The sequence below is a fragment of the Mauremys mutica genome, chromosome 20 (genome assembly GCF_020497125.1).
Source record: "Mauremys mutica isolate MM-2020 ecotype Southern chromosome 20, ASM2049712v1, whole genome shotgun sequence".
Taxonomy (NCBI): domain Eukaryota; kingdom Metazoa; phylum Chordata; order Testudines; family Geoemydidae; genus Mauremys; species Mauremys mutica.
Genome location: NC_059091.1, coordinates 9626046 through 9642972, shown reverse-complemented (window position 1 = coordinate 9642972; position 16927 = coordinate 9626046). Strand labels below are relative to the sequence as shown.

General features: G+C 54.7%; 1 protein-coding gene across 3 annotated transcripts in view; it reads right to left on the bottom strand.

The window, feature by feature from the left end:
* LOC123353370 (ras-related protein Rab-3C-like) overlaps positions 1 to 16927 on the bottom strand; it is a 1186649-nt gene that overhangs the window by 483722 nt on the left and 686000 nt on the right. The gene's annotated exons all lie outside the window — the stretch shown is intronic.

Here is a 16927-nt window from a genome sequence, read left to right as displayed (position 1 = left end):
CTTCTGTGCAGCGGGAGGGGGGTCTTGGGGCTTCAACCCTGCAAGGTGCACCTGCCAGGGCTAGGGGCTTCAGCAGGAGCGGGGCTGAAGCCCCAACCTCTGGCTCTCAGAGGTGTGCCCCGGCTCGCGAACTTCTGAAGATTGTAGTATGTGGCTCCAGGGCCGCCCGGGGTGGGGTGGGGGGCAAGTGGGGCAATTTGCCCCAGGCCCTGCGAGTCACAGGGGCCCCCATGAGAGTTTTTCGGGGCCCCTGGAGCAGGGTTCTTCACTTGCTCTGGGGGCCCCAGAAAACTCTCACGGGGCCCGGGCCCCCCGAGCTTCTTCTGCTCCGGGTCTTCAGCGGTGGGGGGGGCCTTCTGCCCCAGGGCGGAAGGACCCCCCGCAGCCGAATTACCGCTGAAGCAGGACCCCTGCCGAAGTGCTGGGTCTTCGACGGTAATTTGGCGGCGGGGGGTCCCCGCCTCGGGTCTTCGGGGCACTTCGGCAGCGGGTCCCGGAGCGGAAGGACCCCTCACTGCCGAATTACCGCCGAAGCGGGGGCCCCCCACTGCCGAGGCCCCCAGACCCCCAGAATCCTCTGGGCGGCCCTGTGTGGCTCGGAAGGCCAGTATGTTTGGCCACCCCTGAACTATTGTCTGAAAAAGTTCACCCAGCTCTCGTTCTGTGTTGTTAGTGGGAGTCACCAGGTGCTGCTATTACACACAGTCTTACACATTCTTTTCCCAGCGAGTGAGCAGCATCCAGCCTTCGAAGAAATGCTCTATTGTTGTTAGCTTTGCAATATAGTTTCTTTGGGGGAGCTGTTGCAAACAGCTGAGACTTTGCTCCTTGTCCAACTCTCTCTAGCTAGCACCAGTTCAGGGGCAGGGTTACTCCATGGGCACCAGGCATTTAATAAATGTATCTTTCCAGAAAGCAGCTTGGAGTGTTGCTAATGAGCCTTTTGGTCATGGGTTTGAATCCCAGTGTAGCTGGGCTTAGACCTAGCAATTCAGTCCTGCCAACACACTCCAGAGCAGCGTTCCAGTACTACTGACCAGCTCTCTGCCCCAGGACGGTACTGGTTATTGAGCTGCCATTACTCCTCCGGAGTGGGGAGCTGGGGCTGGGGGCTCCGGCACTCCTGTTTTGGGACTCAAGTACTGTCTGAAACTTGTTCCCCTCAAATTAGGTGGCCCTGCCATGACATGAGTTTGGCGAATCTCTATTCCATCTTATACTCTACATGTACCACCCTGCTGCATGTGAGACGGTGAACTGCTGGGGGCAGGGACTGTCTGTGCAGTGCCCTGCGTGACCGGGCCCTGTTCTCAGTTGGGACCTCTAACAAGAGCTCCAGCACGAGGGGCACTCGTGATGACTGTGGTAGAGTTGACTACACTGTAAACCACGGCGGGGGAAGTCCCTGGATCAAAACAAAATAAAATCAAATCCACGATTTTTCAGACAGGCTCATGAGCTGTGAACTTTTGGGGTTGTCGATACAGCCACCGTGACCATCTGAACACATGCAGGTTGCAAAATGCCTTAACACAAGCCCCTTCCAAATCAGGGGCCTGATATCAAAGGTGCTGATCACCTCCCTCCCCCTCGAATCAACAAGAACTGGGAAATCAGAAGCAAGAACAATCAGGCCATGTATTTCAGAGCCTCAATACGGGATTCAGGGCCAGACTGTGGGGTCCACATTGCAAATCGCCATCGGTGGCCTCTGCAGTGCAGTCTGAGTCCTGCTGCTTTCTTACCCACTCGCATGGCTCATGCCAACCTTGGCTAACTCACTCCCCCATGTCTGGTGCACACAGTCACCCCATGCCCAGAGGAAACACCACCCCCTGCCTGACAGGCCCTGGGCACAGCCTGCAAGGGCCGGGCGTGCGGCTGGGAGGGAGGCACAGTGAAAGACAGACCGGAAGAGTGAGGGAGGGAGCTGGAGAGGGAAGGAGGGAGAGGGAGAGGCAGAAGGAGAGGAGGGAAGCAGGAGAGATTCAAGGAGGGGGAGTGAAGCACAGTAGACAGCCACATCCCTGTCCCCCAGCCCAGAGGTTGGGAGCCCCATGGCTGCTGTCAGAGTCTACACGTCACGTTGCAGGTCAGATGCAGCCCTTGCAAGCAGAGGGCAGGCGGCTGCCTTGACATCTCCCTAGAGAGAGAGACAGAAAGACAGACAGATCCCAGGGACATGTAGTTCAGCCAGGCAGCTGCTGCCTGGCGCGGGGAGATGCTGCCAAAGGGCTCCTGGGATGGGACAGTGCAGGCCAGGGCTCTCGGATGCCAGAGGCAGCTGTTTCCAAAGGAGAGGGAAGATGGACAGGATGAGGCAGGGGGCTGAGCCCCCAGGGACTCTATGACTGCTCCTGCCCTGAGAGCAGAACAGGAGGTGCAGCCTGGATTGGAGCAAGGTGGTGCTGGTGGGGGTGGGGAAGCAGCCGGAAGGGAAGGTGAGGGCGAAATCCCCCTCTGATGAGGAGCAAGTCGTCCCACCCACCCCCCCCGCCCCGGGTCTGGGGTATGCGCTGTGGGGCAGTACTAGAGCAGTGGTGCCTACAAATTCACCACTGGCACGTGGCCAGAAACCAGGACTGCTCTTCCGGATGTGGGGACCTTACAACCATGATCCCTTGCCCAGGCCCATTGGCTGGCCAGGGGCTGGGGCCCTCGTTAATGGGGAGCAGGTTTTGGAGCCGGTAGGGGAGGGAGTGGGGTTGGTGTGCCTGGAGAGGCCCCTGGCATACGGGCCTGGGCTCTGCAAGTTCCACCCAGACCCAGGGCCGGGCCTGAGAAAGGAAACCAATTTCCCAGGGTCTCCGGAAGAGAGACCGATTCCTGCAAATCATCCGCTGGCTACAGCTCTCACCTGGGGACGACTGGTCGCTGCTCAGAACCAGGGTAGCTGGAGTTGGCCGGCGCCTCCGGATCTAAACAGAGAGAGGGGACAAAGATAATCTCTAAACATCCACTGTGCAACAGGAGACTGAGCAATACAATACGGCAGCACTCCAGAGACAGAGCCAACACGCGGGGCCAGCCTGCCACTGCCGGGTGCAGCAAGCCGTTTGCAACTGGCTGCTGCATGGTTTCATCCATCAGCGGCACTGCTGTTCGGCCTGGTGCTATCTGTCTGTAGGTACTTACTACACCCTGGCCAGGGCTGGCTCCAGGCACCAGCCCAGCAAACAGCTGCTTGGGGCGGCCAACGGTGAGGGGCGGCACGTCCGGGTCTCCCACGGCAATTCGGTGGCGGGTCCCTCACCCCCTCTCGGAGCGAAGGACCTGCCGCCGAATTGATGCTGAATACTGAAGCGGCGGCGGTAGAGCTGCAGATTGCGATCGCGGCTTTTTTCTTCTTCTTCTTTCTGCTGCTTGGGGCAGCAAAAACCCTGGAGCCGACCCTGACCCTGGCCATGTCTCTTGCACAGCAGCTGCAGGTGGGCTGATATTTAGTACAGCATTAATTAGAAATAGCTCAAGCCCCAAAATCTGCATCTGGGGGAGATTTTATACAACCATAAAGTTGCAAGGAGGTGGGAATTCACTCTGGGATTCTGGTTCTGTATCACTCCCAGCTGAGGATCCCAAAGCACCTGGCAAATATAAATGATTCCTCCCCTGGGCGGGTAGAGAAAGAATGTCGTCACCACTTTATAGATGGGGAAACTGAGGCACAAGAGAGGTCCACGGTTGCGCATAAAATTGATGGCAAACATGAGTATAGAATCCAGGTCTCCTGTCTTGAACAACAAGCCCAGTCTCATTCCTCTGTTAGTGTATCCAACATGGCAACATGCAGCAATATTGACTAGAACTGTCAAAATTTTTCCATAAATATTTTTTGATAGAAAATGGGTTTTGGACCAAATGGAGTTTTTCAAAAAATAATTTCCATTTACATCCAAAATTGGGTTTTTGTCAAAAATACAAAACCCCAAAAGCTGAGATATTTTAGTTTAAATCCACTTTTTTCCCAGTTTTTCACCAGAAACAAAACTGTTTTTCAAAGGAAAATTGCAGCAGAACGGCTAAACTTTTCACAGGGGGGAAATGATTGCCCAACCAGCTCCACTATTGTAACATGGGGCTTGTCTGTGCTTACAGAGCTGCAGGACTTACTGAAGAAACTACCTACACCCACAGGAGAGCTTCTCCCATCCGTGTAGGTACTCCACCTCCCTGAGAGGCGGTTGCTATGTTGACAGGAGAAGCCCTCCCACTGACAGCGCTGTCTACGCCAGGAGTTAGGTCAGTGTAACTGCATCACTCAGGTGTCCTGATTGACATAGTGATACCGACATACGTTTGTAGTGTAGACCAGGGCACAGACAATGAAGAACACCGTCTCTTTAAGAAAAAGCTGAAAAAGTGACAAGGGAGCCGTATATAGTTTATAACTGATACAATAATTGCATCATCAGCCCGGGGCAGCAAGCTTGCAGATCCATTGGATTACAGAAATAATCAGGTAGTGGCACCCAGTGGATAGTACTGCACCTGGCCTGCTTGGTGACCTTTGGAAAGTCAACTTCCTTGCTCTGTGCCTCAGGGAGAGAGAGGAATTATTTAAGTTTAGTACCAATGTGGACACAAGAACAAATGGATATAACCTGGACACTAGGAAGTTTAGAATTGAAATTAGATGAAGGTTTCTAACCATCAGAGGAGTGAAGTTCTGGAACAGCCTTCCAAGGGGAGCGGTGGGGGCAAAAGACATATCTGGCTTCAAGATTAGGCTTGATAAATTTGTGGAGAGGATGACATAATGGGATAGCTTAATTTTGGCAATTAATTGGTCTTTGATTATTAGCAGGTAAATATGCCCAATGGTCTGTGATGGGATGTTAGATGGGGTGGGATCTGAGTTACTACAGAGAATTCTTTCCTGGGTGTCTTGCCCACATGCTCAGGGTTTATCTGATCGCCATATTTGGGGTCGGGAAGGAATTTTCCTCCAGGGCAGATTGGCAGAGGCCCTGGAGGTTTTTCGCCTTCCTCTGCAGCGTGGGGCACGAGTCACTTGCTGAAGGAGTCTCTGCACCTCAAAGTCTTTAAACCATGATTTGAGGACTTCAATAACTCAGACATAGGTTAGGGGTTTGTTACAGAAGTGGGTGGGTGAGATTCTGTGGCCTGCGTTGTGCAGGAGGTCAGACTAGATGATCATAATGGTCCCTTCTGACCTTAAGTCTATGAGTCTATGAGTTTCCCCATCTGTAAAATAGGGATAATGATCCTGACTTACCTGTAAAGCGCTTTGAGATCTACTGATGAAAAGCGCTAGACAAGAGCTAGGGATCTCTAATTTCTAGAGTTTAGGATCTAGGTGTTACTCTTTTGAACATCTGGCCCACTTCTCTTGGCATCTAAATGGGAGCTGAGGTCTTTCAAAAATCTGGCTCAGGAGGCAACACTGGATAGGAGGAAGGCTGGAGTTGTAGGCAGGTTGTTGGGACTGTGGTAATGAGGGCTCAATTCCCAGCTCTGCCATAGCCTCCTGGTGTGACCTTGAGTTAATCACATAATCCCTCTGGGCCTCAGCTAGGATCTGGGGATCATGAACCTTCCCTTCTCTCCTCTAGGGTGCCTGCTAGGTTGTGAGCTCTTGGGGCAGGTGAGGTGTTTGGACTTGGGTGCAATGGGAATGGAAACAGTAATAAGTCTTGAGATGATGTAGCTGGAGGCAAGGGTGCAAATCAGCAGAGCTCCAGCCAAGGAGCTGCTCCCTGACGTCTCTCTCTAGCGCCATAAGTTCCTCCATGGCTGGGTGGCTTGGAGCCTAGGCAGCTTCCAACAAGCTCAGCACGATGCAGATGTCCTTTAAAATCAATGTCTTAAACAGTTCCTGGCAAACATGGAAAATATTGACTATAATAAGGTACGTGGGCTAATTATACCCAGTGCTGATAAACACTTGGCGATGTCTGAGCTGTTTGTGGTCCTGTTTAGCTCCACTCTTCCTCCTCCACCGAGGCTGCATGACCACTGCATGTCAGCTGTACATAGACAGCTTCCCTAAATCATCCCGCCTGCATTTGGTCCTGGCATTCCTGGCCCCCTGTGGTCACCACTGAGGATTGGACCTGGGATTCTAAAGCACTAAAAGCCCCATTTCAGCTAACAGGATAATAGTTGGAAGTGGTAGTAGATTTTTATCCTCTTAAATGACTCAGCCACTAGAGGGGGGACTCTGAACACTGGGCTGGGGGACTGGGCTGCAGTGGCTCTGACGGGGGACCTGCCCCCTCCCTTCCATTCTGAAAAGCCCTATCAGGTCCCTGGAACAAGGGAGCCACTTAGGGCAGCACTGAAGGGCTCCATAGCCTATGTTAGGGGCTATGCTGGATAGAGGAGGCACAAGCCCCTGACCCTATTTCTTGGCATCAGGGCCTACCAGGGGGGCAGTCTAGCTCAAAGAGCTTTGTGCAGGGCAGCCCAGATCCCTTGGTACTCATGAGAACAGTGTCCAGCCCACATAAAGTCATGTCCCAGTGACCGCCACACAGTCACGTCTCCGTGGCAGCCTCTGTCTGCACGGGAAGGAGGTGGCACGCTAAGGCAGGCTGAGTCGGGAACGTCCTGCAGCATGGAGATCCCAGGGGCAGGCCAGGATGGGAACGTCCTGCAGGGCGAAGACCCCTGGGGCAGGCCCCGTAGGCAATGTCCTGCAGGGCAAAGATCCCTGGGGCAGGACACGTCAGGCATGTCCTGCAGGGTGGAGATCCCTGGGGAAAGTTGCATTGGGAACGTCCCATAGGGCAAAGATCCCTGGGGAAGGTAGGGTGACCAGACAACAAATTTGAAAGATCGGGACAGGGGGTGGTGGGTAATAGGAGCCTATATAAGAAAAAGATCCAAAAATCAGGACTGACCCTATAAAATCTGGACATCTGCTCACCCTAGGGGCAGGCCGCGTCGGGAACGTCCTGTAGGGCAAAGATCCCTGGGGCAGGCCACGTCGGGTATTTCCTGCAGCGTGGAGATCCCTGGGGCAGGCCGCGTCGGGAACGTCCTGTAGAGGAAAGATCCCTGGGGCAGGCCGCGTTGGGTATGTCCTGCAGCGTGGAGATCCCTGGGGCAGGCCACGTCGGGTATGTCCTGCAGCGTGGAGATCCCTGGGGCAGGCCGCGTCGGGAACGTCCTGTAGGGTAAAGATCCCTGGGGCAGGCCACGTCGGGTATGTCCTGCAGCGTGGAGATCCCTGGGGCAGGCCGCGTCGGGAACGTCCTGTAGAGGAAAAATCCCTGAGGTAGGCCGCATTGGGTATGTCCTGCAGCGTGGAGATCCCTGGGGCAGGCCACGTCGGGTATGTCCTGCAGCGTGGAGATCCCTGGGACAGGCCGCGTCGGGAACGTCCTGTAGAGGAAAGATCCCTGAGGCAGGCCGCATTGGGTATGTCCTGCAGCGTGGAGATCCCTGGGGCAGGTCACATCGGGTATGTCCTGCAGCGTGGAGATCCCTGGGGCAGGCTGCGTCGGGAAAGTTCTGTAGGGCAAAGATCCCTGGGACAGGCCACGTTGGGTATGTCCTGCAGCGTGGAGATCCCTGGGGCAGGCCGCGTCAGGCACATCCTGCAGCGTGGAGATCCCTGGGGAAGGCCACGTTGGGCACGTCCTGTAGGGCAAAGATCCCTGGGGCAGGCCGCGTTGGGAACGTCCTGTAGGGCAAAGATCCCTGGAGCCGGACACGTCGGGCACGTCCTGTTGGGCACGTCCTGTAGGGCAAAGATCTCGGGAGCAGGCTACATTGGGCACATCCTGCAGCGTGGAGATCCCTGGGGAAGGCCGCGTTGGGAACGTCCTGTGGGGGGGCGGGGTTGCACCTTGGAGCAGGCCATGTTGAACCCCGTGCTCATGCTCCTTGGGCCTATTTTGGGGGAGGAGGTGACTGTATGGGGAGGAGATGACCAGCTCTCTGTGGAGAAAGAAGTAGTTCGGGGCTATTTAGGAAAGCTGGACGAGCACAAGTCCATGGGGCCGGATGCGCTGCATCCGAGGGTGCTAAAGGAGTTGGCCGATGAGATTGCAAAGCCATTGGCCATTATCTTTGAAAAATCATGGCGATCGGGGGAGGTCCCAGATGACTGGAAAAAGGCTAATGTAGTGCCCATCTTTAAAAAAGAGAAGAAGGAAGATCCAGGGAACTACAGGCCAGTCAGTCTCACCTCAGTCCCTGGAAAAATCATGGAACAGGTCCTCAAGGAATCAATCCTGAACCACTTAAAGGAGGGGAAAGTGATCAGGAACAGTCAGCATGGATTCACCAAGGGCAAGTCATGCCTGACTAACCTAATTGCCTTCTATGATGAGATAACCGGCTCTGTGGATGAGGGGAAAGCAGTGGATGTGCTATTTCTGGACTTTAGCAAAGCTTTTGATACAGTCTCCCACAGTATTCTTGCCAGCAAGTTAAAGAAGTCTGGGCTGGATGAATGGACGGTAAGGTGGATAGAAAACTGGCTAGATGGTCGGGCTCTACGGGTAGTGATCAATGGTTCCATGTCTAGCTGGCAGCCGGTATCAAGTGGAGTGCCCCAAGGGTCAGTGCTGGGGCCGGTTTTGTTCAATATCTTCATTAACGATCTGGAGGATGGTGTGGACTGCACCCTTAGCAAGTTTGCAGATGACACTAAACTGGGAGGAGTGGTTGATACGCTGGAGGGTAGGGATAGGGTACAGAGGGACCTAGACAAATTAGAGGATTGGGCCAAAAGAAATCTGATGAGGTTCAACAAGGACAAGTGCAGAGTCCTGCACTTAGGACGGAAGAATCCCATGCACTGCTACAGACTAGGGAACGAATGGCTGGGCAGCAGTTCTGCAGAAAAAGACCTAGGGGTTACGGTGGACGAAAAGCTGAATATGAGTCAACAGTGTGCCCTTGTTGCCAAGAAGGCTAATGGCATTTTGGGTTGTATAAGTAGGGGCATTTCCAGCAGATCGAGGGATGTGATCATTCCCCTCTATTCAGCACTGGTGAGGCCTCATTTGGAGTACTGTGTCCAGTTTTGGGCCCCACACTACAAGAAGGATGTGGATAAACTGGAGAGAGTCCAGCGGAGGGCAACAAAAATGATTAGGGGGCTGGAGCACATGACTTATGAGGAGAGGCTGAGGGAACTGAGATTGTTTAGCCTGCAGAAGAGAAGAATGAGGGGGGATTTGATAGCTGCTTTCAACTACCTGAAAGGGGGTTCCAAAGAGGATGGATCTAGACTGTTTCAGTGGTAGAAGATGACAGAACAAGGAGTAATGGTCTCAAGTTGCAGAGGGGGAGGTTTAGGTTGGATATTAGGAAAAACTTTTTCAATTGGAGGGTGGTGAAGCACTGGAATGGATTACCTAGGGAGGTGGTGGAATCTCCTTCCTTAGAGGTTTTTAAGATCAGGCTTGACAAAGCCCTGGCTGGGATGATTTAGTTGGGTTTGGTCCTGCTTTGAGCAGTAGGTTGGAGTAGATGACCTCCTGAAGTCCCTTCCAACCCTGAGATTCTATGATTCTATTCTATTCTATGAACCTGCTGCTCCGTGTGTTGCTCGTTTCCTGGGGGTGGCAGCTGGGTTCCTTCCCTTTTTGCTCCTTTGTGGTGCTGGAAGAAAGTTAAAAAAGCAGTTTGTTTTTTTCCTCTTTTCAAAACTAGATCAGAAATGGGGGTCTCACCTACCCTACCATCCCTGGAAGCCCCAAGGGTTACTGGGGAGCTGGCAGGACTGACAGGGTCACACCTGGGGAAACTTCACTGCCTGGCAAGTGACGTGATTATTTTCCTCCAAAGGTTTGGAAACTATTTGACCCAACGTCTGCTCCCATTTACACCAGTGTAAATCCTGAGTCATACTGTTGCCTTCAGGCTAGATTTACACTGATGTAACTGGGAGCAGAGTTTGTCCCTTTGGCTTCATCTTTTTCATTTTTGTGGGTGCACATATAACTCAAATGCCTGATACACAGTGGGGAGAAAAGCTCTTTTAGCTAAAGATGCTACACACCAATCCCTGCCGCTTTAATTATTGTCAGGCTTGATCGAAAGTGTGTCCCATTCAGTGCTTGGGGGTGGGGTAAAATCTAGGGTATGGCCAGGACAGGATTATCAGAGCCATTTTCCCCCCTTTCCAGATCCCCCCTTCACGAACCGGCAGCTGGTGATCCCTACCCTGATCATTGTGGCCATCAAACTGCTCCTGATGACCCGGGTCCTCCTCCACCTCCTCTACCGTGAGTAGCCACCATGACCTGGACCCCGTACCCCCACCAGAGCTGGTCTGGTGAGAGCTAGGCACCTTCTGAGACAGCATGGACTAGTAGAGACAGAATAGGACTAAGCCCTAGGAGACCAGGGTTCTATTTGAGTGGTGTGACCTTAGGCAAGTCACATCAATGCCCTGTGCCTCAGTTTCCCCATTTATAAAATGGTGCTCATGAGCCTGACCCCCTTCACAAAGGCTTTGTTTGCTCTACTGATGAGAAGGGGGAGGCATTATTATTATTAGGGTTTGAGATTCTCCCCTCCCCAAATCCTGCTCATCCCTGCCCCAAGAAGGTGAGAGCCCCAATGGGCTGGGGGAGCCCCTCGCTGGGATTTCCTCCCCACCCAACTACAGAGTTGACAGACCAGACTGAGAAGCTGCCAACCCACCCTTTGGGAGAGGCGTGTGATGTCCCTGAGGCTCACACTGGGGCTCTGCTCAGTTTCTTAGATGGTCCCATTTTCAGACATGGCCGGGGACCCCAGCCCCACAACCAAGAGGGGCCCGGCTGGTAAGATCAGGGCTGGAGGACAGGGGTAAATAGGAGGTGCTCTCTGGGCTCCTCTTGAATGTTCTTAGTTTTCCTTTCCTTAATGTCCCAGCCCGTGCCCTGAGAACAGGGATGGCACCACATGGGGCATAGGGAGGGGGATGAGCACCCAGCAGGGACAGGGGTCAGGGTGCTGCAGTGTCTCCTTCCAATTTAGGAATGTAGGGATCAGGGGTGGTTCAGGCTGCAGATGAGGTGGGGGAGAAAGATGCTGGAAAGTCTTGATCTGGTTTAGGGATGCAGGGAGGTGGGGATCAGGCATTAGGCAGGGTTGGGGTGCTGAAGCATCACCCTCTGGGGTGCAGGGAGGTGGGGTGAGCAGCACCCCGTGGGGTGTGTGTGTGTATCCTATCAATGACCCTGAGACTAACACAAGCCATGCTCAGTTTCACAGGCCACCCCTTCTTTCACCAAGCCGGGAGACCCTGGCCCCACAACCCAGAGGAGCACAGCAAGTGAGAGCAGAGTGGGGAGAATCCAAATGCAGTGTCACATTCTAGCTGGGGTGGGGGGCTCCCCCCTAGCTGGGGTGTGGGGCTGCAGAATCCCCCATTAGTGCCAGGGGTGGGGACTGGAACCTGGGAATGGGGCCCTGCCACTCGCCCTGTGAAAGCAGAGCCCATAAGGATGGATGGAGGGGCTGCCTGTGCCCCATGTCTCCGCCTATAGCTTCTGCTTTCACCTGTGGCTTAGGTTTCCTGTGGAGTACCCACACCTGCTGTGGTTTGGCCTGTGCTCTGTGTCTGCGGGGGGAAGGATTGGCCCCTCAGCAGTGCGTGTGGGGAGAGGGATCGGTTGCTGGCCGGCACGTGGGGAGGGTGGGATCGGGCCCTTGTCAGCACATGGTGGGGGGTTAGTCCCTCATTGGCACGTTGGGTGGGGGGATTGGCCCGTCATCGCCATGTGGTGGGAGGGATGAGCCCCTCGTCGGCACCTGGCGTGGCAGGGTTCGGCCCCCACATCGGCACGTGAGGGGGAGGGATCTGCCCTTCATCAGTACATGGGGTCGGCGGATCGGCCCCTTGTTGGCACGTGAGATGAGGTGGATAGGCTCCTGATCGGCGCGTGTGAGGGAGGGATCGGTCCCTCATGGAACATGGGGCGGAGGGATCAGCCCCTCATCGGCATGTGAGAGAGGGGATTGGCCCCTCGTTGGCGAGTAACGGGGGAGGGGCTCACAGCTGTGTTCTCTGCTGTGTTCTCTGCGGCAGGTGTTCCCTGGTGCCAGTCAGGCTGGGACCAGGACCAAGGGAGGTGCTACCTTTTCTCCCAGGCTAACCAGACCTGGGAGGCAGCGAGAAACTCCTGCTTAGCCCAGAATGCTGATCTGGTGGTGATCAGCGACCAAAGGGAGCAGGTACGAGCACTCAGCCCAACCTCTCTCTGGGGCGTAATGACCCCTGGGCAGAGGGCCGGCATGAGGCTTTGGCGCTTTTTGGGCCTGACGGGAAGAAAGGAATGGTGGGAGTTCCTGGTGCAGGGCTGGAGCAGGACTCCAGGTCTCCAGCAGTGACAAGGGCTAGCCCTGCCCCACCCCCGGGGTGAATTTTGCCTCGGTGGGGCAGGAGGGGCTTGGGGCAGCAGCACAGAGAAGGGACGATGTGGAGCAAACGGTGGGGAGGTTTGAGGAGGGCTCGGAAAGCAGAGCTGCTCTGCAGATAAGAGAGGTGGTTATCCGGCAGGGTAGTCAGACTCCCTGGGGCGCTGGGAACACAACACTGTCTTGCCAGAGGTGGATTCCCATCAGACTGCAGAGCCCAGGGGGTCTGCTGGGAGAGAAGAGCCAGGACTTGACTGTAGTGCCACAGGTGCTGACTTTAATTTTTCCAGGTGGGTGCCCCACCTCGGCCTTGCCTCAACTCCACCCCTTCCCCCAAGGCCCTGCCTTTCCCCCCGCCTATTCTCACCCCTGCCCCACCCCTTCCCCCAAGACCCCGCCCTTGCCCCGCCTCATCCCACCCCTGCTCCGCCCCCTCCCCTAACCACCTCCCACTGGCTGCCAAACAGTTGATCAGCAGCAGGGTGGCCAAACAACTGATGGATGGGTGGCTGGTGGGTACTTAGCACCCACTGTTTTTTCCCCATGGATGCTTCAGCCCCAGAGCACCCACAGAGTCGGCACCTGTAGTAGTGAATGTATTTCTTTGGTCAGTGCTTTCCAGTGCCAGGAATGGGCCAGCACCTTGGCTGGTGCACAGCAGCTGTCATCCGTGTGATCCCGCTTGACATCAACTGGGGATCCAGCCCAAAGATCCTGCAACAGGAACTTGGGTGACAATTCCGCTGAGGCTTGAACCAGACCAGGCCCTGGCTGGCTCTGCTGGGCGTATGGGAGGGAAAAGCAGGAATGGCTTAGGTTAGTCCCTGCACCTCTGATACCCACAGGGATGAGGGAGGTCGTCTGGGAGCAGGTTTTTTGCAGTCACTTTCAAAGTGTAACGGCCCTTTGGAAATGGGAACTCGGACGGTGCATTCGTAACGCTCACCCTTATCTCCTGCTGCACCTGGTCTTAATAACTGGCCTGACAAATTTACCCTCACTGTGAATGCAGCTGTAAAAGTTTGTGAGTGTTCCTGAGATGGTACAATGACCGAGAGTAACCAGGGTTGATGGGAAAAGGTCCCAAACGAGAGACAGATGGAGTTAGTCCAAACGAAAGAGCCTCCTGCTGTAACTCAGTGACTGGGTTCAGATCACGCCTGGCAAACAAGAAACGTGTGGAACCAGAAAGGAGTGAATCCAGTGCTGCAGATTAAACCTACTTGGTGGTCAAAGGAATGAGGGGATGGGCTGTTCCACCCATTGCTCCCTTTTGGGGACCTGAAAGAGACTTTGGGGAGAAAATTAGGCTACTAGAACGAGCTTCACCATCATGGTTCTCCCCTCCCCCACATCTTCTGGGACCCGAGACCTTTGTCATCCTGAGCCTGAGACATCCTGACCAGATGGGACCGGAGAGGGGACCCAGTTGACGTCGCCTCTACCGGCTCCAGCTAATCCCAACCACCAGCTGAGATGAAACAGGTCGGACTGTAACAACAGCCACTCCAGCCTGTCTCAGCAGCAGGATGGTTGTTACCAGCTCTGATACCATCTAAGAGACAGTGCCTGGTTTACACTGGTGCCGGGCCCACACTTAGAAGGGGCCGTGGCACCCGGACTGTGGCCCTGCTGTCACGGACTCACAGGTTGTGCCCTCTCTTGGCCCCGTGGAGTCCCTGGGGGGAACCCCCTTCAGTGTGACAGCCCTTCTCGGGGGTCCAGTCTCTCTCAGGGATTAAGCCTCTGCACCTCCTGCCTGCCGCTGACTCCGCTCCCTCCCAACCGTGCGAGCGGTGGGTGGGGCCTTGGAGGGGAAGAGGCTGAGCAGGGGCGGGGCCTTGCTGCAAAGTGTGGGCGGAGCAGGGGGCGGGGCCACAGTCCAGGTGCCAGGGCTCACAAATGATTAATCTGGCCCTGCTAAGAGCCTGTCACACAAGTGGGGCAGGTTCCTTCTAAAAACTCTGCAGCTCAAAGGGGACGGGCCCAAGGGAGGCTGGCGGACACTGCTATATTATTATTTGAGCATGGAATTACTATCCATAGAGATTCCATCAGACAGTTTGGTTCATTTAAGATTTTTACTTCATTTGACTTAACGCTTTCTATTGCCACTCCCTCACCAGCATTTCCTGTTCTGTGCTTCCGATATATTTTGTACACTGGTATTACTGTGTCGCATTGATTATCCTCATTCCACCAAGTTACTGTGATGCCTATTATATCCATACCCTCATGTAATACGACCTACTCTAGTTCACCTATCTTATTGTTTAGACTTCTAGCATTGGTATATGAGCGCTTTAAAAACTTGTCACTTTTTAGCTGTCTGCCATTACATGATGTAATTGAATGGGACTCTTTTTTTATTTGACTGTTTCTCATCAGAGCCTACCTGTATTTTATCATCTTCCATCCTCTCCTTAGCCACCTCCTTACTAGGACATAGAGAATCTCCATTAATAGATCCGCCCCTAAGGGATGTCTCTGTCCAAACCACATGCTCCTCCACACATGTTGGCTTTTCCTCCAGGGCCACCCAGAGGATTTCGGGGGCCCGGGGTCTTCGGCGGCGGGGGGGAATGGACGGGGCCCCCCGCCGCCGAAGACCGGGCTGCGCTTCGGCGGCGGGTCCCGCTTCCCCCCCGCCCCGGCCCCAGCCTCTTACCCCTGGCTCCCTCCTCACCCGGAGTCTCAGCGCCTCGCCGGAACAGCCGCAGCGTGTGGCCGGCGGGACCTGAGCTCTGTCCCACTCAGAGCCGCGTGGTGAGGGGGCGGGGTTGGAGCTCCCCGCCGAGCGGAGGGAGCTGAGCTCAGCCTGGAGCTCCCAGCCCCGCCCCCTCACCACGCGGCTCTGAGCAGGGCGGGGCTCAGGGGCCCCGGCGGAGACTCGGCGCTTGATGCACTGAGGCTCCAGGAGAGGGGCGGAGGCGGGAGCCTCCGCTGTTCTCTTGGGGGCCCCTGCGGAGCCCGGGGCCCGGGGCAAATTGCCCCCTTTGCTCCCCCCCTCTGGGCGGCCCTGTTTTCCTCAGCCCTTAGTTTAAAAACTGCTCTATGACCTCTTTAATTTTAAGTGCCAGCAATGTGGTTCCATTTTGGTTTAGGTGGAGCCCATCCTGCCTGAATAGACTCCCCCTTTCCCAAAAGGTTCCTCAGTTCCAAATAAATCTAACCCCTTTGTCCCTAAGCCATCGTCTCATCCATGCATTGAGACCCTGCATTTCTGCCTGTCTAACTGGCCATATGTGTGGCCTGGAAGCGTTTCATGAAATGTTACCATGGAGCCTAAATTTGGCCTCTGGGATCTCTCTCCCATCCTTCCCTATGTTCTTACCCAGGGGGATTCTATGATTCTATGATAGACTCCACTAGGCAATGGCAAACAGAAGAGGAAAAAAATTCTTTAGCCACAGGGAATGTGTTGTTCTAAAGCAGACAGAGGAGGAAATAAGGCAGGTGAACCACACCACACTGCTCACCACAATCCAGACAGGACAGGGGTAACCACCAGGAAACACCTGAGAAAGGGGAAGTCACTGAGCAGAAATTGACTTTATATGGGCAAAACCCACTTGTGTGTGCAGTGTTTTTCCTCAATGGAAGGTTGATCTATTTGGAAGAAGCACATCTGTGACACTGATTGGACCAGAGCTGTTCCTCTAGGAGGGGCCACAAGAAAAGGGGACCTGGTAAGACCCACACATGAGAGTGATCCTAGGAAGAGGAGCTTGCGTGTATTTCTTTGTCTCTCTTCACCTTGAGCTCATGGACACCAGGATGGGAGGACTGGAGAGCCCCAAGTCCTGAGGAGTCCCTCCCTTGAATCACCTGCCGTATGGGACCATCAACAAGTACCATCTGTCGGGAATCAGGGCCTGGAGCAGAGCCAGTCTCCAGGCAACCTAACGAGCTCAGGTAGCCTGTACCAAGCTGCCTGATTGGTGGGAAGGGTCAGCAGAGAGGCTCTTAAGCCCAGCAGTGGCAGTTCAGTAGCTGCTCAAAGCTTTTGCCCACAGCTATGGTAGCTCCGGCCTTGGTCCAGCCCTGCTCCTGCCTTGTCCCTCCCCAGGTAACCTGGTTCTGACCCTCAGCTCCGATTCCTCATCTCCAGCTTCGACTCCTACCCCGATTCTGACCCTGGGTTCCGACTCCTGGCTCCTGCCCCTGGCTCTGACCCTTGGCGCTGGCATTTGGCCCCTGGCTCTGACCCACAGCTCTGGTTCTTGGCTGCAGGTCCTGCTCTGACCACTAAACCTGACCACCCACATCCCGCTCTCTGACACCGTCAAGCACGGATAGTCATTAGCCGCCTCTTCTATCTTCTTCCTGTGTTAACCCTGTTACTACAGCACCACCTGGAACGGGACTGATGTTCTGTCTGCGTCTCCAAGACGACAGCTGCAGACAAGAGCTACAATCACAGCTGAGACTTGGACATCACCAACTCACCCATAGGGAGCCACACTGTGAGCTGGATGAAGATCTGTTCTTCTGTTAAGAAGAGCTACTGCTCAGAATGTGACTTCGGCATTACAGCTGCACCACCTTAGATGACTGCTTACAGCAAGACACATTAACAACCCCAGGACACTGACATCTT